Below are 21,220 nucleotides of genomic sequence, written 5' to 3'. Positions count from 1 at the left end.
AGAAGGTCGCCTGCTCTGAGAAGAGTTCAAATCTTACTAATGCAAAACTAAAACTTCCTACTTGACATAATCAGAAAATTGAGAGGAAATTAAAGAGAGCTTTTACTCATTATGTATTTCAATGCTATGGAATGCCCAATGATGTTTCATCTAAAACCATTTTAAGGATCAAAAGATAATTTCCCTATCTTTTTTGAACAAAAACAGGGCAATATTTTAACTCTCCCCATATGAGGATCATCTGAGTTGTCTACCATGACTATGCACGGCTACAGCCACTAGTCAGGTGGTCCTAATCACATGGATAGCTGCATACACGTGTCAGGTGTCACCACTTCCCTTCCTTGGTAACCCTGTCTTACAGACCACTGATACTGTAGACCACAGGCTCATTTCAATTCTGAAAGTAATACTCTCCTCAGATCTAAACAGTCTTTATGAGCCTTTTTTTTTTCTTTAAGCAGACTCCACGTGCAATGTGGGGCTTGAATTCACAACCAGGAGATCAAAAGTCCCGTGCTCTACAGACTGAGCCAGCCAGGCGCCCCTATGAGACTTTTTTGGAGTCTAGCTGCAGCATCTGACACACCATAAGCACCCAACTAACTTGTGTCTTCTTCCTTCTTCCAAAAATAATCAGTTTCTTTTCCTGATGAGACAAGAAAAATATTTTTTAAAGATTGGAATTCCCCCTTAGGCTCCCTTGTAGCTACGAGGAGAAAAAACTAATTCTTCCCCACTTATTTTTTACCCTTGTGGAGATTTAATCACAATCCACAATTTTTAAGAGAATATTTCACACGATGGATACACAGAAATAATTATAAAACCCACCAAAAGTTAGATATTATGTTAAATTAGATAATTCACAAAATAAAGATGGCTTAAAACACCAACAAAAAAATCACAATCCACAATTATAATATTGGTTACATCCAACAGACCTCAGAGGTTTGGCTTGGTCTCTTGGTTTTCATAGATCTACAACTCTATCCATCTTCGAGCATTACTCTAACATTGGGGAGCAGAGACTCCACTGTCAGAAGAAGAGTCATTCAGCGGGTTGTGCGTGCTCTGTTAATTTCCCCCAACTAAACACCAGACCTGGGCTTCGTGTACACTAGCTGTGCATTGTTACAGTCTGAAGATTTAAATTTGTGTAATATTCCCAAGACGTAAATATGAGCCGAATCTTATAACAATGGAGAGATCCTTCCGCAGGCATTTCTTACCTAATATTGAACTTTTATCAAAGAATTTTTTCCCCCAACTAACAGTTTCAAATAAATGCTAACCATACAGTGTCTCTTCTCTTCCCTCAGGATATACAAACCACAGAATTCCGATGACTCACCCCAAAATAGCTTATGAATATGCCAGGGGCGGAAGGGCATGCTGTTTGGTTCTCTAAAACTTCCTGCCAAACTGAAGAAACTGAACATACACAGATATTTGGGGACTAACTGTGAGTAATAATGAGAATTTAATCCCCTTTAGTCTTCTGAGTTAGCAACAGCTTGCCTAACATGTCTGGTTACATCCTGTTTGCTATGCATGTGACTCCTCGAAAAAATAATAATATAATATTAATAGCACAATGTTTCATTGTTAAGATTGTTATTATCTATGTGAGTGGTTCTCAAACATTGGCAGCCATTTGTAGACTAAGGTCATCTCTTGGAAGAACTGTAAATTCATGGCTTTCTGAAACAAACATATTATTATTATGTTTTTGAAATAAAAAGCCAGGAGTCAGTGGATGGGATTTTCAGGCTGCACAAGCCCTTAAAAAGGAAAGGCAGTTAGGCATATTGATTAAAATCTTGGGCTTGAATCTCCGCTATGTCACTCTTAGTAGGTACTTGACCGAAGTCCTGATTTCTCCATATGTAAAACGAAGAGGATAATAATACTGTCTATGTTCAGGGTTAGGATTCTAGCTAGTTCCATAGGGTGAGGATTAAATAGGAAATGTATGTAAATAAGGTGTACCGCTAAGTAAATAAATTATCTAGTGCAATCTCTTTTCACAAATAATGAGTTTGAAAATCAAAGCCATTAAGTGACCTTGGAACAAACAGTCACACATTCATCACTGCAGTGCCAAGACAGAGCATTATCATGTTGTGGTAAAAAAACATTATAATGTGGAGCCAGTCAGCCCATATTCAGGCCTCAGTTTTCCTACTTGCTAGCTGTATAATCTTGGGCAAGTCACTTAATTTTTCTGTGCCTCAATATCTTATCTATAATATTAAAATAATAATAGTATTTTTCTCAAAGCATTGTTAGGACAGCATGAAAATGTAACATGTAACAGTGCCTGGCATGCACTAACTAATCAATAAACACTACTACACCAAAACTGAAAAGTTCTGGTTCTTCCAAGAGCAAATTTTAGAGTAAAAAAAATGTCAACAATGCCAGATTCTTTCAAATTAAATTCATAAAGGCAACCCAAACCTAAAAAATAAATAAACAAACAACTGAAAAATTTATTTGACACAGCTTACAATGTGATCAGAATATTTGGAGATGTCTTTTCAGATCAAGGTAGGTGTGTTCTTCAATGATGTTTATGTGCCATACTTCCCTTTTCTTATAGAGGAAGGATACCAAGGAACAACTTAATATTTCAAATACAACCGCAATTGCTAAAGAGTCACTTTGATTAGAGTTTGAAAAGAATGCCAATATCCAACTGCTCTTGACATTTGTGGAAGAAGTGTAATGCGATGGGAAGAGTAGCCAACTCCCCTTTCCAGTCCAGGCTCTGCCATTTGACTAGTCATGTTACTAGAGCTCTGAGTCGCCGTTTAAAAAGGGGGCAGTTTCTGCCTTGTTATAAATGCTATATGGAAGCAAGTATGAGACATGTTTCATAAATAGAATATGTTCTATTCATATACATGCTTTAAAGAATCATGGCACTTTAATTGACGAGTTTATTCAAAACTATTCTGCAACAGTTAAGAGTCAGAAATATACTTTCCTTTTCTTTGCTTATTACAAATTCAAAGGATATAGAGATTCTCATTTTAAGGAGCAATGTAGAAGAGAAACGGGAGAAAACCTTCAAGTCCCGAAGAAAGAAAGAATTTGAAATTTGCCAATCTTGACATATGATAAAAAAAGGCATGCAAGACTATATACTTCTACATCTCTTGACAGTAATTAGCATCCATTGTAGGTGCTTAAGACATATTTGTTAAAAAAAAATGGCTAAGACACACATTAAAGATTTTAGGATTTATTGTGTCCAGCCTCTGACACCACTGTATCCGTCCAGTACTCCCACCCAATTTGAAAATCACTGACCCAGGTGCAGCCATCCATGACTTCCCAGAGTTAAATGCCTATGACTGTTAGCACCTAACAAAAGGTTAAAATGTGACTGTGAAATAAAGAACTTCTCCCCAACTTATCATTTGTTTTTTAAGCAACGGACTATTCTTTGTCTCTACATTGTCTTGAAATTCTGCAAGTGATTTCAATCCTGAATTGAAACCAAGTGGTAAAAGGACCTGAGAAACCATACTTCCTATCCACAACAGACGTCATTTCCAAAAATGAGAGAAAAAAAATATCTACATGACCTTTGTACTCCACATGTCTCTTAAAGCACCATAAAAAAAAAAATGAAAAGTGAGGCATTTGGGTGGCTCAGTAGTTGAGCATCTGCCTTTGGCTCAGGTCATGATCCCAGGATCCTGGGATCAGGTCCCAAATCAGGGTCCCCGCGGAGAGCCTGCTTCTCCCTCTGCCTATGTCTCTGCTCTCTCAATCTGTGTCTCTCATGAATAATTTTTTTTAAATGATTAAGAATGTTTTGTGATTCAGGTAGGGGCCTGGACAGGTATGGCCCCTCATGGCTCCTCACACACCTTCCCAGAGAAAACTTGGCAAACAGAACTCTGCTTGGAGACTTGGAGGAGCACCACAATTCAGATGGTTCCCCCCTCCAGTCATATCAGAACCAAAGATCAGGTGGAGATTATGCTTCAGGGTTGCAAATGTTTGCTGGCACAGCCCTCTTAGTGCGTCAGAGCCTCACCTGACACTGACTCATTGTTGGATTGGAAGCCAGGGCCTAATTGTGTTGGTCATATGGAACTTGCCACTTGCAGCCAAATATTCCAAGCCCTTCCAGAAATAGTTCCCCTACTTGCTTCCCCACTATACCCTAAAATATTTCTAAGACCGTAGACATGTCAGACCCCTGAATTCTCTTGTCACCATGAGTTTGCTCCTGTCTCTTCTTTTTTAAAAAAAAAAGATTTTATTTATTTATTCATGAGAGACACAGAGAGAGACAGAGACAGAGACAGAGACACAGGCAGAGGGAGAAGCAAGCTCCATGCAGGGATCCCGACGCAGGACTCAATCCCGGGTCTCCAGGATCAGGTCCTGGGCCAAAGACAGCACTAAGCCGCTGAGCCACCTGGCTGCCCCACTGCTGTCTCTTCTGATGCCTCTCCTCCCCCATCACTGCCGACCTAATGCACAAGCTGGGGAGCTCCTCTCTGTGGGCTCTCAGTAGATATTCATTCAACTCAATTCAGTCACTCTCAGAGATAAGAGGCAGCAAGGACTACCAGATTTCCTAAATACATCTGAAAACCCATTACCTGGGGTCAGGGTGACAGGAAGTTGTTTCTTTACAGAAAAACCAATTTTCTCAAATGCACAGCAGTAAGCCTCAGTTCAGATACTGTGTCTTACTCAAGCTTTATAAAAAATTCAACATGTCTGGCACAGAAGCATAAGGCAGAAAATCTAAATCAGTAACAAAATTCTCCCAAAGTAATAGATGGTTCACAGACTTCAAAGAGTCAAACCTAACATGAAATATGTATTGGACAAAAATAGCATAGAGCCAGCTCTTGTTTCTTGATATTTCAGACAGTATGTTTTCCCATCTTCCATGGCAGATTCCTAGTCTTATTACTTTGTGAACACATTGTGCCTGCTAAGTGCTAGGAACATGCATATTTTGGATTTTTTGGTACCGAAATAAAGAATGGATGAATATGTGATTGCAAGAAATAAAAAAGGGAAATGAGAAAGGAAAGAAAAAAAAAACTAAACCTGTTGCAAATCAACATTTATTCTATGAGTAAAAGCACTTTGTATTATTCTTGTGTGAATTAACATCTTAATTCTGAAAACGAGCCTCTGAAGCCTAATTCTGTGTATAATGGGGGAAAAGAAATGTAACACCTAACCCTTGAACTGAAAAGGATACACTGGGGAAAGAAAGTTTCACACATTGTTAAAAAAAATACCCAAGTTATTCCAGATAAAAATAATGAGCATGTGAGGGGATCAAACAGCTAATTTACCAAAGACTGGCATATTCCATACTTCTATAATTTGAGAGGCAAGAAAGGCTGTGGTGGGCAAAAGTACAAAAAAAAAAAAACCTACATAAATAAATAAACAAATAGACTAAAGTAGGTTGGCCTCAAAGAATTGAGGGGACTTAAAAAAATAGAAAAGATAATTTCAGAGACAAAACCGGGAATGCTGTTTCCCAGGCACATGCAGGTAGATTGGTTTAAATTAATACAAGTGATCTTTGGAGAGTGAGGAGGAGCTAGAACCAGAACTGTTCCCTCCCTTCATGGAGAAATCAATGACTCTCAGTTGTAAATGATAATTTTTAATACTATATTATAAATATTAATGTCTATTAACAAGAAACAACTACAAATCCAGATTGGGTGGTAAATGCTGGAGAAGGAAAAAAATGTTGAGAAAAACTGAGTCCGGCAAGACCATTTGGGGATAATCAGGGAAGGCAAGGGCCATCTCAACTTTTAGTTGCAAGTCTCTGAAGCCATACTTGCCCACACCAGAGAGGGCAGTTCTACCCCGGGGTGCTCACATAGCTCTTTGCATAGATGCAAGCCAGAGCAAGTATTCTTATATATTACTGATTTTGCTGCTTTCCTTGCCAACTTTATCACCTCCTATCATGATGTTAGCTTATAGCAGGCACTTAATAAACAGTTGTAGAATTTTTTTTTAAAAAAGCAACCAATGATATAGACTCTGACAATGACAGACATTTCAAGCAGCTTAAGTGGAAGTAAGTTCAGATTTAAAAATTTAAAACTGATACATGCTTTAAAAAACAAAAAACAAAACAAAACAAAACAAAAACACCCTAGACCTTTCTCTAAATTTAGGCCTGCAGTGGAATACCCTAAACAAGGAAATTCAATAAGAATGGTCTCCCAACCTGCACAAAGCTAAACTCTTATCTATTCTCTGCACCTGTAACCGCTTGATTTATAAATAGTTTGCCCTTTACTTTGCTTCATGGTCAGCTGCACAGCAGAAGAAATGCCAAAGATCACGTTGCTGTTGTGACTAATCTCTACAAAGAATAGTGCTGTAGATGAAAGGGAAAGCATCTCTAGAGCTCTCCAAATCAGGAGCAAGGAGCCCACTAGCTCAACATGGAGAGTAGAAATGCAGGCATCTGTGATGTGACTTGCTAAAAGAGAGAGAGAGAGAGAGAGAGAGAAAGGAAGAAAGAGGAAAGAAATAAGGAAAGAGAGAAAGAAGAAAGAGAAAGAAAGAAAGAAAGAAAGAAAGAAAGAAAGAAAGAAAGAAAGAAAGAAAGAAAGAAAGAAAGAAAGAAGAAAGAAAGAAAGAAAGAAAGAAAGAAAGAAAGAAAGAAAGAAAGAAAGAAAGAAAGAAAGAAAGAAAGAAAGAAAGAAAGAAAGAAAGAAAGAAAGAAAAAGAGAAAGAAAAAGAAAGAGAAAAAATAAAAGCACTGAAAAGGATTGGGGTACCATGGGACAGAGCACAAGAGAAGAAAGTGGTGGACCAGTTTCTGAGAATTTTTGCCGTTATATAAGACAGATGTTACAATATCTTAAGTTAAACAATACTACCCCTGGGATGCCTGGCTGGCTCAACAGTTTAGTGCCTGCCTTTAGCCCAGGGTGTGTTCTTGGGGTCCTGGGATTGAGTCCCGCATTGGGCTCCCTGCATGGAGCCTGCTTCTCCCTCTGCCTATGTCTCTGCCTCTCTTTCTGTCTCTCATGAATAAATAAATAAAATCGTTAAAATAAATAAAAAATACTACCCCAATTAATCAGCTCAATGGTATGTTACACAGCCTCAAAATTTGTCATTATAAAGATTCTATGGTGGCACAAATAGTAACTTGTTGGTTGATCTGATCAATATTTACTGACCTCTCATGTACAGCTAGGTGGCATGAGGGGGCAAAACAGGCAAAAATTTGTCCAAATGAACCTAACATTCTAGTATAATGTGCATGATATAATGCTAGATATAATGTTGTATCAAGGCCCATAAAAAAAAATCCAGGACAGCAAAAAGGAAAGAGTATGAGCTGTGGTGTCCTGGCAGACACAGTTTTAAATTCGATTCTGTCCCGACATCAGCAGTCAGCTGCTCTGGCTGATTCTCTTTTCTACATTTATAATCAAAGGGGGGGATATGAGCTATTTCTTAATATTTTTGTAAAGGTTAAACAAGATTTAAAAAATCGATCAGAACTGAACCTGACAGTACAATGTTCTAGGTGTTCAAAGAAATCCTCCCAGTAGAGAATACCCACCCCCTCCACACACAAAAGTTAATATTTAAAGTAATTTTTAATGTAATGCATGGATAAATATGCAAAAAAAAAAGGGAACTTCTCAGAGGCTAGAAACAATGAAAAATACACATGTAAAGATATAAGCAAGTGTTGAAATGACATTTGTCTTGTGGGCATCTGCCAACCCACATTAGACCCAGGATCCAGGACCCAATAAAATGAGGAGAAAAACCATAAGCCTTGATTTCCCAAAGATCACACTTTTGAAGGGGAATTGAACTAGTTTCATCCTTAGAACTGGTTGAAGAATAAAATACCCAGAAAGTTACTGGTCATAATTCTGCACTCACAAAGGTTTAGGACCTTCTGGTCTCAATACCTGAGTGGACCTTAGAGACAAAAACAAAGCTGAAAATTTAATTTAAAAGATGCCTGGGTTGCTCTCTCCCCCATGCCCCACTCCCTTCCCCACCAGCACCTGACAGAAGTAAATACAAGTTCTTTCTAGAGGAAAGCTCTTTAAACTCAGGCTTCAAAGAGCTCCCACAGATAAGGTGACAAGGCACACAGTGTGTACACACAATAAAACTGGCCACCATGAATGCAAATCAGGAGATATAATAAATTTTAACAAGTAGTCCAAATATTAAATAAGCATAGTAAATATTTTAAAGAAATAAATAAGTACAAAAATGTAAAAGGGAATAAGGCTTATAAAAATTACCAGGCAGATTTTTTAAAAGTACAATTCCTAGAAATGAAAACTATAATCATTGAAATTAGAAATGCACTAGGGGAGGTGTCTAGCCAATATATGGGGTCATGTTTATTTTTGTAGGCTTTTATCAGTGATCTATACTTCTTTTAATCTTTATTTTTAACAGCTTTATTAGGTATGATTGATATACAAAGAACTGCACATATTTAACATACAATTTGATGACTTCAGACAGATGTAAACACCTGTAGTATCATCACCATAATTAACACCTCCACACCTCCTAGTTTCCTTGTGTTCCTCTGTTTTTTTTCTTCTGCTTTTTTGGTTTGTTTGTTTTACGTGGGAGGAACACCTCCATGAGGTGTGCCCTCTTACCAAATTTTGAAGTGCACAATTATTGTGTATTGTATCATTACTACAGTTACTATGTTGTATAGCAGATCTCTAGAACTTATACATCTTGCATAACTGAAATTTTTTAAGATTTATTTATTTATTCATGAGAGACACAGAGACAGAGAGAGAGAGAGAGAGAGAGGTAGAGACATAGGCAGAAGGAGAAGCAGGCTCCTCACAGGGAGCCCGATGTGGAACTCGATCCCAGATCCTGGGATCACACCCAGAGCTGAAGGCAGATGCTCAACTGCTGAGCCACGCAGGTGTCCCAAAACTGAAAAATTTTTGAGACAGAGCGTATGCATACCAGTGGGGAGAGAGACAGAAGGAGAGGAGAGAGAATCTCAAGCAGACTCCACACTCAACGAGGAGCCCAACCCAGTGCTCACTCTCATGACCCTGAGATCATGACCTGAGCCAAAATCTAGAGTCAGTCACTCAACCAACTGAACCACCCAGGTGCCCCTATAACTGAAACTTTATAGCCATTGAACTATAACTCCCCATATTCCCCATTCCCCAACCCCTAGAAACTACTATTACATTCTCTGCTTTTATGAGTTTGACTATTTCAGATTCCCTATATAAGTGGAATCATGTAGTATTTGTCCTTCTATGACTAATATTATATAATGTCCTCCAGGTTTATCTATGTTGTCACAGCCACCAGAATCCCTTCTTTTTTAAGATGACGTAATGTTCCATTTCCTGTAAATGTTCACATTTACTTTAGCCATTCACCTGTTAATGGACACATTGGTTATTTCCATTACTTGGCTACTCTAAATAATACTACAATAACATGGAGTGTGATCCATACCTTTTCTATGAAGATATCATAAAATATAATTATTCCTTACAGGGAGGGTTTCTAAGTGAGGCCCATAACCCTTAGAACTCGGGGAGTCTGTGAATTTGAATGAGAAAAAATTTCATGGTTGAGCATCTACCTTATAGTGACCTCCTTGTTATAAAGTGATACTTTTAGGGTGTACATATTACCATATCATGATTTTTACGTTTTTAAATTTGATACCTATGTTTCAAGATAATTGGCTTATTTTTTATAATTTGCTTGTTTGTAGTCTGGTGTACTTTATTTTATCCATTTAAAAAGCATTATTTAGATACGTCCATAGGCTTCATCTAACAGCCAAAGGTGTCCATGACACAAAAAAGATTAAGATCAATACTACACAAAAATAAAGAAAAAAAAAACCAAACAAACAAAAACTACATAAAAAGAAACTCAGGGAAAAAAATGTTATGAATCTGAAAATTTTAATTTCCCCCTTATTTTTTAACTCTAAAAAGTATCTTTAACTATAAGTTACTTAGACAAATTTTATTAAGTATATTTTTGTTTTGGTTTTCAAGTTTTTATACAGATGTTTGTCACAAATTTAATAGCAAAAGAGGAAAGGAGTAAAGAGAGAAAGAAGAAGCGGAAGACACGTTTTGCAATATATCAAGCTATCATTTCTTACCTCCTGTCTTACCCCCCCAAAAAAAACAACCACCGAAAGCCCCCGCAAAAAAATCATTTGAATGCCTCTGCTTTCTTAGTCATTTCCAAATCTCTCATCTAGAAATTTCTACTGAAAACTAGACATATTTTCAACTTCAGGGGGAAGTAAATTACTTGCATTTACAACCTGGCACATAAGACAAAATTTATTTTCAGATGTTTGTCTATGTTTGAGTATTCTATGGTTTGTCTAACAAGCCTGCTTTATTACATTCTAACTTAGATCTGTTTCCAAAATGTAAAAATGAAATTTAAATATTTTCCCTTCCCACTGATATTTTCTTCACTCTAACTCCCTTTCTGGACCTTTTGTATGGCATTCTATTTTAGTCCTTGGATGCCTACATGTTTGTGTCTCAGGTTCATCAAACTCAGCTGACCCACCACACCCCAACCAGAACTTCAAAAGAAGCTGTGAACAGCAGCACTTGTTCTAGCTGGAACATCATCCTAAGTCCCTCCCTGTTTACTCTTGAGATGTTTGGGCCTCCTTTCATCTCCATTTCTCAGATTCTGGCACAATAACTCAGCCCTGACGTCAACCTCTAACTCACCAGATTCCAGGCTGTTGCTGAAAGTTTTATGCCCTGATGATTCTGTGGCAGTGCTCTCCATGCACATTTTGCAGCGTCTACTGCCTTGAGTGAGAAATCTCCTGTCTAGGACGAGCCTTCAAACTCCCAGACAACAGGGATTTGGGCATCTATTACCTCTTTTCACACAGCCCAGCTAGACCTGGAAAGATCTATACTATTAGCCACAGTTGAAACGGGACTTTTAAGTGACCCACTGTATGATATTATTGACCTTTTCCTGTAACTAAGGTAAAATCAGTCTTCTTGTTACACTTTCATATCTATGCAGCAAAGTGACATATCCAATATAAAAGTGGCCTCCCCTGAAGTTTTCTCAGGGGTTGGAAAGTGCAGTAAATTACACCTCACAACCCAGAGAAAAACTTAAAACTTCCATAGAGATGTTTCTTACTCATCTATGCCCCCAAATCCCCACATCATACAGCAATAGCCCCTCTCTGTCACTGTCTCTCCCTCATTCTTTTTCTCTCTCTGAATATCTAGCTCATTGCTGCTTTTTAACTTCCTTGCAGCTATAAAAGAGAATGAGGAAGATCACTGTGAATTCACATGAAGCAACTTCCCAAAGACATCATGAAGTAATGACAGCACAATGCCTAACAGCATATGTATTATGCTCTCGCTTTGTGTAGCAAATCATACATATACCTACATATCTTTACCAAAACAAACAAACAAACAAACAATAAATGAGAAACCTGAAAACCACCATGGTTATCTACAAGGGTTGAGGGGACAGGGTGGAAGGAGTATGCGAGGCAGTGACATTTCCCCAAGGATTCCTATTTTTATAGTTTTGGCTTGAAATCATGTTAATATTCTATATACTCAAAGAATAAATAAAAATCAAAGAAAAAGATAAGACAGAAAAACCTAAAACTGAAAGCAAACTGAAACAAATAAATCCAGTGTTATTTAAAAAAAAAAAAAACCACAAACCACAAAACCACCCCATCATATTCCAGGATGGAATGGCTGGTGAAAGGACTCCTCCAAGTCCCTTATGACCATGATACCTGATTCCTGGCTTTGGGCCTGGCATAAAGCAGGGAGTGGAGAATAGCAAACATGTTCTGAATTCTTACTAACAGTTTTGGTTTTTAATGGTATGGGCAAAGAGATTCTGAAATTTTATCTATTATAGGATTTAGCAAATAAACTAATATATGGAGATTGTTGAGAACCATGGTTTTCTCACTGTGGAAGAAAGGGCATATTAATGTGAACCGGAAAGGCAAAACCTTGTGAGGATAGAACTGAACTGGTAGTATCAGCATGGACTCAAGATTTCTAATATACCTATTTCTAAATGCACGTGTATGTGTACATATATATGTATTCGTGTACTTTATGTGTATATACATACAGCATGTATTCACGTGCATATGTGTATATGTATAGCATATATGTATACATACAGATTCTGTGAATCTTAGTTCTAGTCTAGAAAGGTTAAAAGCTATCATAGTAGCAGTGAACAAACACCTCTGTGCCCAGATCTTAATCTTGAATACCTGTCCTCTCTAAAGGGAACCAGGAATTCTATTTCCTTAATACCAGACTTCATTTAACAGCTCAAATTAAAACTTTTTAATTAACTTTTTAAATGAATAGTTATTAAAAAGGATTAAAGATCTCCAAATGCCCTCCATGTTCTTTTGAAAGGCATATAAAGACCCTCAACCTTTAATATTTAAAAATCAAATCAAATTCCTAGAGTACTTTGGCAAATAACTTCTTAAAATCTTTAAAGAACCTCATCTTATAACTTGAAACAGAAATTAACTGTTGATATGAGTTTACTGGGTTTTGGGATAGCAAAATGTCAGAATGCGAGGAGACATAAAACTTTTGTCTATACTTACGTCACCATAGAAATTGTTGAGGAAATTAACTCGTAGACAGAGTAGCCTTAATGTGGAAAACACATAATCTTTTGCCTCATCAAACTTTTCCTAGGTTAGATAAAGTTTATTCAGGAAGATCTGTGATCTATGAGTAAAATCAAAGGTCTGTTATTAATGCTTCTTCTATCCTCTAACCTTGAGGATAAGTGATCTTTTTTTTTTTTTTAATCCAAGAAAGTTGACCATATAGGGAGAGTTGTACACCTTTTGTTCACCCCAGGCGACCTCCTGTTTTGCATCCTATTTCACTTGATTTAACTTTTTGGCACCACACTTGCAGTTTGTTTGCCAAAAATAGTTAGCAGCCCCAACAGACCAGTAGATTGTGAAGAGTGGCTTATCCTAAAGGGGGAAAAAAAGTATATGGTCCTTTCATGCTCTTCTTGCAATGAAGTGGGACCATAGGTTCACATGGGACCTACCTTCAGATGCTATCAGGAAGGAGCCCTTCAAACCCTCACTAATCCATCAGCAAATGACCCAACCTGCTTCCTACTGATAAGATCAATGAAGGAAGGAGAGGCCAAGTCCCAAGGAGTAAAAACCCCTAATTGGGAGCCAAGGCACAATCCTCCGCAGTTAAACCGATACTCTACCTAGGGTCTGACTGTATAGTCAGTTTGCCAGCAGGTCAGGAAGCCTGGGTGACCTGAAAACAAAACAGGAAAGAGGACCATTCAGGTCTACTACTTCATTTCTCAGAGATCAAAAGTGAGGTGAAGTGAATCGCCGAAGACAAAACAAAATAGTGGCACACCTAGCACTAAAACTCTTATCTTTGGTCTAGATTCCAGAATTTTCTCTGGAAGAGAATTTGTGTGATGCTGATTTTTTTTTCGTAAGCTGCTTTAATCAGCTAATGGATAGATTGTACACAAGTCATTAAATGTAACTGTTGAAGTGGAATCAACCAATTTGCGAGAACCATTACACATGAAAACAAAGGCAAGCAATGAGTTGTGAAGGAAATGAAGATAACATTCTTAAAGCACGGCACGTTAGCACTGAAAAATACTGGAAAGTGATCTGCTTCAACGTTCTCACAAGGGGTTTGTTGCTGTTGGGTCTTTTGTGGTTGTGCCTTTTCGGGGGAAGGGGAGAAGTGTTTTGGTTTGATTTCGCTCGCTTAGGCCGCTAGAAACAGCGCCCCCAGAGGCACCTTCCCCGGGGACTCCGTGGGGGGGGGGGGCGGGTGGTAAAGCACCCCATCTACTTCAGCTCCTTGTTTGTTTGCTTGTTTTAAGATTTTATTTATGAGAGACACAGGAAGAGAGAGGGGCAGAGACACAGGCAGAGGGAGAAGCAGGCTCCCTGCAGGGAGCCCGACGCGGGACTCGACCCCAGGTCCCCAGGATCCCGCCCTGGGCTGCAGGCGGCGCCAAACCGCTGCGCCGCCCGGGCCGCCCCAGCTCCGGGTTTTACTTCATGGGAACTGGAGGCCAAGGTCATTCCGAAAGCGGCAGAGCCGTCCCGTAGTGAAGTAACGAAACAAAGCGACTTTCTCACTCCGTTGTCACTGCGCTGCGAAGGGAGGCGGAGGGGCAAGCGGGGAGGCCGTCCCCACCCTCTGCGCCCCTGGCCCGGAGCCCGCGGAGCCCCGTCGGGGGTGGGCCCTGCACCGAGGCCGGCGAGCCCCCGGGCCGAGCACCGCGCAGACGCCGCGGCCTCCGGGAGCCGGGGAGGGCGGGGGAGGGCGGGGGAGGGCGGGGAGACCGGGCGCCGGAAAGCTGCAGATCCGCTCGGCGGCCGGCGGCTCGGGCGGGAGGGGAGCGCAGCGAGGCGCAGGCTCGGCCCGGGCGCGCACAGCGGCGGAGCGAACGCCGCGCCGCAGGAGGCCGCAGGAGGCCGCAGAGGCCCGGGATCGCGTCCCCGCGGGGCCGCCGTTTACAGCCGAGCGCGGCTCTCGGGGCGCGGGCGCGGGGCCGCGGGGGCGGGGCGGGGGGCGCCACCCTCCCCGCCCGCGAGTGCTTGGCCGCAAGGCTCTCGACGCGTTCCAGAAAGGGTTGGTGCATTCGGCTATCCCGCTGGAGTGACCAGACCCGGTGCAGTCTTCAAAGGTCTTTGGCAAAAAAGGGTCTGCACATTACTAAGGTCACAGAAATTCCAGCCTGCACCACAATTGCCTTGGAAGAATGATGAATGAAAATGCCTTGGGTCCAGATGTTAATCTTGATCCCGCGGACCATGAGAATCCGGCTTGGTGCTCTGGTTTAAGAAATGACTGAGTAGTTAAGTTACATGAAAGAATCGTATAATGGAAGAGTCATTAAAAAAAAAAAAATCAGACCCAGCGCCCCCCCCCCTTTTTTTTGGTCCAAAAGTTAAACATTTAAAACAGTCAAAACAGACCTTTATTTATCTTGAAGTTAATACTTTCCTAGGTATATTAATGACTCATTAATCGTCTGTTTCAAGCAACACATTTTCATTGACTGTCATGTTCAAAGATAGGAGATTTAAAAAAAAAAAAAAAAAAGACAACTAAGAAGGCCCTCTAACAATCTCCCAAGTGGGTGGAGGGTGGCTCAGTTGGTGGAGCATCTGACTCTTGGTTTTGGCTGAGGTCTGATCTCATGGGTCCTGGATGGAGCCCCAGGGGGACCCATGCTCAGCAGGGATCTGCTTGAAGATTCTCTCCCTCTGCCACGCCACTCTCCTGCTTCCTCTCTCTCTCAAAAAATTCCTGTTCTCTCTCTCTCTCTCATCAATCAATCAATCAATCAATCACTCTTTTTTAAAAAGCTACCGAGAAATACAATTCTAAATCAATGCACCATTATGTGCCAAAGTGGTCATCAAAATTTAGTGTGTAAAAAAAAAAATCTAGTGTGAGATAAAGTTATGACCAAAAAACTAATAAGAAAAGGAATGGTTATCCTTTATATGGTATGAAAATGAAGTGATTAGAAGATGTCCTGTCCCTGTTTCTCATCACAACATACTCTTAAATTTAACTCAGAAGGAATAAAGAATAAAAGTATTTTTAAAAATCATAAATCAACATGAAGCAAATTTAAGTACATATTTACTATTTGAGAATGGGAAGGACTAAGTAAAATCTTTGAAAGAAATAACACTAAAAACCACTGACAGGCTTGACTGTAAAAGATCTAAAATTTCTTTAGGAAAAAACAAATGAAATTAGAAGAAAAAATGAGAAAAATATTTGCCAACATAAGACACAAAAAGTTTATATCTTTACTATAGACAAAATACTAACAACTTAGTAAGATAAGCCTTGAAATAGAAAGTTTGTCAAACATTTTAATGGGCAAAAAAATACTTATAGATATTAACATTTGAAAAAATATTTCCCAAAAAACGCTGAAACGTTATTCATTCTCACAAAGTTAAATGAAAAAAAGAAAATAGATGTAATATTTCATAAATCAATTTATCAAAAAAGTTGCATGTAAATATTTTATGCTAATGAAATTGCTTTAAAATAAGTGCTTGTTTTCTGGAAGTTGGAAAATAATTTCTAAGGGATAATTAAGCAATAAATACTGAGGAATTTACAAGTACTCATACTCTGAACACAGTAATTCCATTTTAGGGACTTATGCTATAGAGTAGTCATCGATTCACACAGATTTGTGAAAATGATGATTGTTGTTCAAAGACTTGGGAAACACATTAAATAGAATGTAAATTGCAAAGAGTGGGAGACAATGAATGAAAGCCTATTTGTACACATTGTACACACCCATATGCATCACAAACACATAGCCACACAGAAGACTGGCAGGAAATACTCCAGGACATTGAGTGGTCATCACTGGGTCATGAAATTATGACCGATTTTCCAACATTATTATAAGGAACATGAATTACTTTCATTACCAGAAAAATAAATATTACAAAATGGAAAATGCCTCAAAAGAACAAAAATAAATTATCCAACATTCTCAGGAAACCAAGTAATTCTACAAAAATGAAAAGCAAAAACTTTTAAATGGACTTTCTAAAATACTATGCAATTTAAAGCTAAGGATTCTTGTAACTTAATCCCAGAGGCAGTTACTTTTACTATAATAGATCACAAGTCTATCCTCCTCATCATTACCATATATTATTAGTGTAAATATTTCTTCGAATAAGTGTCTTTTATGATTTCTAGTGACTTTTCACATTATTTTTGCATGATTTTAATAAATGGGACATATTGTTAAAATATGTAAGACATCATAAATTTGAATATGGATTGAATATATTAAAATTGTTCATTTTGTAAGGTGTGATAATGACATGGTTTGCACATAAAACATATTCTTTCAATTAGCAATCCTTAATGAAGTTTTTATGGGTCAAATGACACAGTGTCTAGAATCTCCTTTAATACTCTAGCTCCTCCACACACACAAAAGAGAGGGTCGAAATGAAACAAGACTGTAAAAATATTTATAATTCTTGAAGCTGGATGATAGGTTCATGAGAACTCATACTTTTTTTAAAGAATTTTTTTTTTTTTTTATTCATAAGAGACAGAGAGGGAGGCAGAGGGAGAAGCAAAGTCCTCAAAGAGCATGGGGCTCTACGCGAGACTCGATCTCAGGACCCTGGAATCACAACCTGCGCCAAAAGCACAAGCTTAACCAACTGAGCCACCCAGGCATTCAGAGAACTTTTATGCTTTTTTTCCTCTACTTTTGTGTCTGCTTTAGATTTTTCACAATAAAAAGTTTTTTTAAATGTCGACGGAATAGTGTGGGCAGCTACTAATAAATATATTTTTCAGATAGGAAAGCATCATCCAAGAGAAATCCAACAGAATGACAACTTTTAAGGCAGTAGAATTTTTCCACAGTACTTTCTATCTTGTTCAACTGTGAAATATCACTGACTTTGGAGTTACTTCCCCTCCTCTGGACACCTCATGTTCTCCTTTCTGTTAACAACGTTTGCTACTACATGAATACTAAAAATGGGTCAGGAATCATGGTGAAAATTTTTTCAGATCTCAATAGTCTAAATGCTATTTATCATAATTTTTAAAACTATATTCTCCAATTTATTTTTAATAAATAATAAAAGCCTATTATTTAATTCAGATTTTTAAAATAAGTCCATATTCCCATAAGTTATAGATGGAAATAAGAATTTATTTGTATAACAGGCAAGAAGTAGCATCCCAAAAACTGACCCTACCATGCAACATTCTGTAACATGTTCCTTGTTGCCACAGCTGGGAGCAAAGTTCAAAAGGACCATTAAGATGAGATAGGATGATGTAGATCTTGTGCTATTTCAGTTTATGTGTTTTCTCCTGCTATAGATTTGAGATGGCACGCAGTACAGAAATATGTTACTATGGAAGATGAAACCTCTTGCTTTTGAAAATCTCTCATGACTTTCAAACTTGATATAAGACTTCTGCTCACTTATGGCAGTTTGTAGTCTGCCCTGGCCCAGAGTCTGGTTGGTCTGTTTTAGAGGTGAGCATGCCGTGGGTGAGAGGCAAACACAATGGGATTTGAAGCCATCAGGCCTGTTTGATTCTAATACAGCCTCATAGTCCTTATTCATCTCTGAATTCCTGGCTCCATGACCCATCCTCCATCCTGGCCTGTACCACCATAGGTCTTGACATTTATAAGCTTTTCCTACCCTTTGTACTTTCAATTTATCCCTAAAGACATTGATTTATCATGTTTTCAGTTAATCCCCTCTACCTTAACCTTGGTTCCAATGAATTCTGCATGTCCCCCTCCCAGGTTTTTAGATTTCCTACCTCCTTGCCTCTCCTCCAGCCACTTAAACTACAACCCCAAATAGCTCGACAGGGGTATCTGATGCCTCTAGGGCTTTGGAGTTGTGATATCACTACCAGCCCTGAATTTGATTCTCACAACCTGTCATTTTGACAAAGACTTATAAAATAAATGCTCATAATATGTATCCCCTGGGGTGTTTTTATTAACCCCTGGTCAGAGGAAAGGATGTGGGTTTCATTTACGGTTACAGGGACAATGAAGCACCTTTAGCCTTCGGTGCATTTCGAAAATGCAGCTTTCCTCATATCCACTCAGTGAAGAAAATGAATAAAACGTAAACTTGAAGCTAAAATCAAAAGCCTCATTTAAATCAGTATTTTCTCATTTCACCCTAACTCAATCTTATACTAGAAAAATTGACAAGATTAAAAGAAAAATCAAAACTTTAATTTGAACTTATTTTCCCTCGGTTTGCATCCAAACATTGTGTAACTTAAAACATTTTATTTTCAATGACTCACCTATTCCATGAAGCTTCTTTTTCCTGTGGACTACTCTATTCAATTCAACCAACACTTGCCAGGCATCAGTTATGTTCAAAATACTAAACATATAAATATGTCATAATAATCATAGCTGACAATTACTGAGTGCATAGTCCCCATTAGGCACAGCGATTATCATGTATTATTTTAAAATATTTTATTTATTTATTTGAAAGAGAGAGCACAGAGGGAGAAAGAACATGAGTGGGGAGCAGGGGAGGGGGATGGGGTAGAGGGAGAGAGAGAGGGAGAAGCAGACTCCCCACTGAGCAGAGACCCCCATCACAGGACTGGATCCCAGGACTCTGGGGCCCTGACCTGAGCCGAAGGCAGACATTTCACCCACTGAACCACCCAGGCAACCCGTCATGTATTATTTAACCCTGACAGCAACACTATGAGGTAGAGGGACTATTATTTTTCAACTGGTAAACTGAAAATTTATGCTTGGGTTAAAAACCTTAGAGACAGGAGTTTGGAAATATTCTAAAGTGTTATCAAAAAATGAGTTACTGGGATCGAGTCCCATGTGGGGCTCCCTGCATGGAGCCTGCTTCTCCCTCTGCTTGTGTCTCTGCCTCTCTCTCTCCCTGTGTCTTCCATGAATAAATAAAATCTTTAAAAAAAGTGAATTACATTTCTAAACTAAAAAATAACATGAGGAACACATATAGGAAACACCTGGGTGGCTCATTCGGTTGTGTCTGCCTTTGGTTCAGGTCATTATCCTGGGGTCCTGGGATTGAGCCCTGTGGTGGGCTCTCTGCTCAGCAGGAAGCCTGCTTTTCTTTCTACCCCCTCTCTCCTGTTCTGCTGTATCTCACTATCTCTCTCTCTCAAATAAAAAAAAATAAAATCTTAAAAAACAAAAAAGAAACACACATAGGCAAATACATAATCTTGAAGGCAAGTGTGCAGAAGACCATCTCTCACTTACTCAGAGTTTGAGTTCGCCATGTCCTTGCCATGGATGTCCTGTTATAAGAGTTTCATTGTTTGTTAGCACTTCTCTCAGAAGCTGGAAAGGTGTAGGGGGAGAGGAGAAAGAAGACAACAATCCAATTTAAAGTTTTTCAGCTGCTAGACACTCTGGTAAGAAGTCAGTTAGATGATAATCAGAAATGACAGATTTGGCCAAGACTTTGAATTCACCATAATCTCCAAGACCCAGATTTACATATCAAATTTGGACATTGAACTAGAAAGCATTCACTTTTGGCCACTTATAAAAGCCAAGGGCTTTCTCTACATTATCCCATTTAGTAATTACAACTATATGACATAGTAGGTTTTCATATTTCTGTTTCATAGATAAGGAAACCAAGCCTCACAAAGATAAAGTGATGCATTCAAGATACTAAAATTGTGATGTCTTGGGAGAGATGCAGCAGGGAAAAATTGAGTTTTGCGGTTAGGTAGGTGCAAGTTCAAATTAGAGCTCTGATACGTTCCTGCTATGTAACCTTGAACCAGTTAACTTGTCTGAACTTCTGTTTCCTTGCTATAAAGTGGAAATAATAATGCCTAATACATAGACTGACTATAATAATTAAATAAGGTAACATATGTGCAGTAGATGGGAGTTCTTCAATGATAGTTCGAAATGATAGCACAGATGATAGTTCTTCAAATTCCTACCCAGTGTGACTACTGTAATAGAGGGAAAACCCAGGTCTGCTTCAGTTGGGCCAAGACTCTCCCTCAAAGGGCAATCACCATACCCTAGAATAAAAATGTAGAGAATGACAGTAAATAGAATGAAACCTATACAAGCAAAGGTTGGAGGTATGCACAGGGAGAAGGTAGGGCGGGCCAGGGAGAGCTCTTCATATTGAATGATACTGTATCAAAGCTTCATTCATCTTAAGCAACATAAATCACATCTTTAAAGGAATGTATTGGAAAGCTATGGGATGAAGTAGCTCACAAAAATCAAAGGAAGCTTAAATAATGAGGCTTCTTGCACAACAGGGAAAGGGGAATCCATCATGAAGGCAGGATGGATAGTCTCTTCAGGATACAGCAAGGGGAATGAAGCCTCCAATCATTTTCCCTCAAGGTATTCACTAAGATTCAAGATCCTGGGAAACAGAATCAGTTAGCTTCTGTTGGGTCACATACTTGTCCCTTGGTTAAAGTAGTCTAGTCACCTCGAATGGCAGCCTGGTATACTTCAAATGACAGGTCCTAATTGGGAAGGCATGATTCACCAGGGAAAACTGGAGTCCTGA

The 21,220-nt window shown here is 38.9% G+C and overlaps 1 long non-coding RNA gene across 7 annotated transcripts in view; it reads right to left on the bottom strand.

Moving 5' to 3' along the window:
* Nucleotides 1-13,951: 13,951 nt before the first annotated feature.
* Nucleotides 13,952-21,220, bottom strand: part of LOC112650025 (uncharacterized) — a 139,859-nt gene continuing 132,590 nt past the window's right edge. For 6 of the 7 annotated variants that reach the window (XR_004803653.2, XR_004803652.2, XR_004803658.2 and 3 more), the window contains 2 exons: nucleotides 19,927-20,007; nucleotides 13,952-14,935 (listed from right to left, as the gene is read on the bottom strand). This is a non-coding gene — a long non-coding RNA (uncharacterized LOC112650025). Of the gene's footprint in view, nucleotides 14,952-19,926; nucleotides 20,008-20,627; nucleotides 20,712-21,220 lie in introns of all 7 variants that reach the window. The other variant, XR_007414035.1, reaches the window with a different exon arrangement.

This window comes from Canis lupus, chromosome 11, assembly GCF_003254725.2.
Source record: "Canis lupus dingo isolate Sandy chromosome 11, ASM325472v2, whole genome shotgun sequence".
Classification (NCBI taxonomy): Eukaryota; Metazoa; Chordata; class Mammalia; order Carnivora; family Canidae; genus Canis; species Canis lupus.
This window is presented reverse-complemented; position numbering and strand designations above follow the sequence as displayed.